The 2,472-nt window shown below is 34.2% G+C and overlaps 1 pseudogene; it reads left to right on the top strand.

Moving 5' to 3' along the window:
* Positions 1 to 210: 210 nt before the first annotated feature.
* On the top strand, positions 211 to 706 carry LOC109675839 (selenoprotein F-like; annotated as a pseudogene).
* Positions 707 to 2,472: the final 1,766 nt, after the last annotated feature.

The raw sequence follows: 2,472 nt of genomic DNA, 5'->3' as shown, positions 1-2,472 counted from the left end.
GGAGATTAAGATGAGGGTATATAGTTGATGAACTTCATATACCTACATGAAATAGAACAAAGAAACCCCTCTCAATTGTCTTAAGTGGGGCAGGGAGAGGGTTGAGGGGGAGACCTAGTACAATATAAGCCTAATTGGAAACATCACTATGAATCCCAGCCTGTACATTGAATACATTCTAATAAAAAAATTTATAATAAAAAATGAGAGATGGGAGCGATGGTTGCCGTGGAGGGTGGGTGGCTGGGGCCGGCGTTCCGGCTGCGGTTGCTGCCGGCGACTGTGCTTCAAGCGGTGTCTGCTTTTGGGGAAGAGTTTTCATCAGAGGCATGCAGAGTTAGGCTTCCCTAGCAACTTGCTCTGCAGTTCTTGTGACCTTCTTGGACAGTTCAACCTACTTCAGCTGGATCCTGATTGCAGGGGGTGCTGTCAGGAAGAAGCACAATTTGAAACCAAGAAGCTGTATGTAAGAGTTATTCTTGAAGTCTGTGGATGAAAATTAGGGAGGTTTCCTCAAGTCCAAGCTTTCGTCAGAAGTGATAAACTCAAACTGTTCACACGACTAGAAATCAAATATGTTCGTGGTTCAGACCATATGCCAAAGCTTTTGGACGACAACAGGAACATTGCTGAAGATCTGAGCATCTTCAAGTGGAACACAGATAGTGTGGAAGCATTTCTGAGTGAAAAATTGGAACGCATATAAATCTTGCTTAAATTTTGTCCTTCTATTGTTTTATCAAATGAAATATTATAGCACCTAGAAAGTACTTTATTCCTTATTGCTTCTGTTGATGAGTTTTTAATGTGAAGCATTAAGCATCTAATTAGAAGTTGAGGGGGCACACAGTCCATGATATGTAAGGAATTGGCAAGTTTAACTAAACCCATTTCTTATAAATTTTTATCCTTCTGCATTTGTTGATGCTACTAATGAAATGGTTTGAAACAGGCTTGTGGTTAGTTGTGCAAATGATAGTTTGTAATAATTGGCCCAGTTTTATGAACAACAGATTTTTTAATTAGAGGGGTTAATAAGGGAGATACTATTCCTTCAGAGCAGTGTACTCTTTCTAAAGTAATGAAGGAAAACTACAAAGCGAGTAAGATGTACCAAGCCTCAACAGATTACTTGTGCCTAAAAGCTTCTCATTTTGTATTCTCCAGCTTTCCGTTTAGTAGAAATATTTATAGTTTATAACGAATGCACTGCATAAAAACTTTGTTGCTTCATTGTTAGGAAACAAATTTGAGATCTTCAGTAACAATGAAATATTCACAAAGGTTTGCATTAATGAAGGCTACACAGAAAACCTTTCTTAAGGATTTGTGTAGGTCTAATATTTGGCAAATTTTTGACCTTTATATTCTTATAAAAAAGTCTCATTTAAAAATGATCACTTGTAAGACCAAAATATAAATTAAAAATTTCAAAAATCTGAAAAAAAATGTAAAAAAATAAAAAATGAAACCCCTTTGCTCATCATTGTGTACATCTCTGATGCTACTAATATCACAGAGAAACAATAAATGAAAGATTAATGAAAATGAGAGTCCTGTGAGAAGGTAAAAAGGATTAATAAACAATTAAGCAAACTAACTAAAATAAGAATATTCCCCAAAATAAAATTAAGAGACAAAAGGGGATACTACCACCGAATCTACTGATATTCATAAAATGGGGAAAATTTCACAATTTATAGACTATATATAAATAATGTTCATTGTAAATAATGAATGCTGTCAAGGATGCTGGGAAAAAGGATTCCTTATATACTGTTTGTTTAAATGTAAAAGTCCAGCGAATTTGGAAAACAATATAAAGTTTCCTCAAATAACTAAAAATAGATCTACTGGTTTTAATGGCTATTTATGACAATAATTAGAAACATACTAAATAAAAATTCATAAGATTGTCAATAAAATAATAGATCTATAAGCATCTCCCCTTTTTGTTATATACTGAAAGAAATGAAGTGAGCATATGAAAGAGATAACAGCATGCTCATGTTTACTGTGGTACTATGCATAATAGCTAAGATATGGAATCAGCTTTGGTGTTCATCAAGGTATGGAGGAAAAATATGTATATATACATATATAATGGAGTTTTATTCAGCCATAAAAAATGAGCTCATTGCCTGAGGAGGGTGAAGGAGAATGGGGAACAGGGGAGAGATGGGACAGCCTGAGGGTATTGAGGAGAGTAGATACTACCAAAGCACAGTGTATGTGTGTGTGTGGTAATCTCACAGTGAGATACATTAATTTATAGAATTAATATGAATAATTATAATAAAAATAGAGAAAGTTAAAAACTTCATGTGAAGACATTTCAAAAGAATGGCAGTCTTTTCAGAAATTAATGTTCTCATGTGTATAATTTAAAAAATCTAATATTCTATTAGCAAATTATAGATCAATATACAGGAATGTCATTCTTATGAAAGCAATGGCCTCAGCTTTCAGCTG

This window comes from Castor canadensis, chromosome X (assembly GCF_047511655.1).
Source record: "Castor canadensis chromosome X, mCasCan1.hap1v2, whole genome shotgun sequence".
Classification (NCBI taxonomy): Eukaryota; Metazoa; Chordata; class Mammalia; order Rodentia; family Castoridae; genus Castor; species Castor canadensis.
This window is presented reverse-complemented; position numbering and strand designations above follow the sequence as displayed.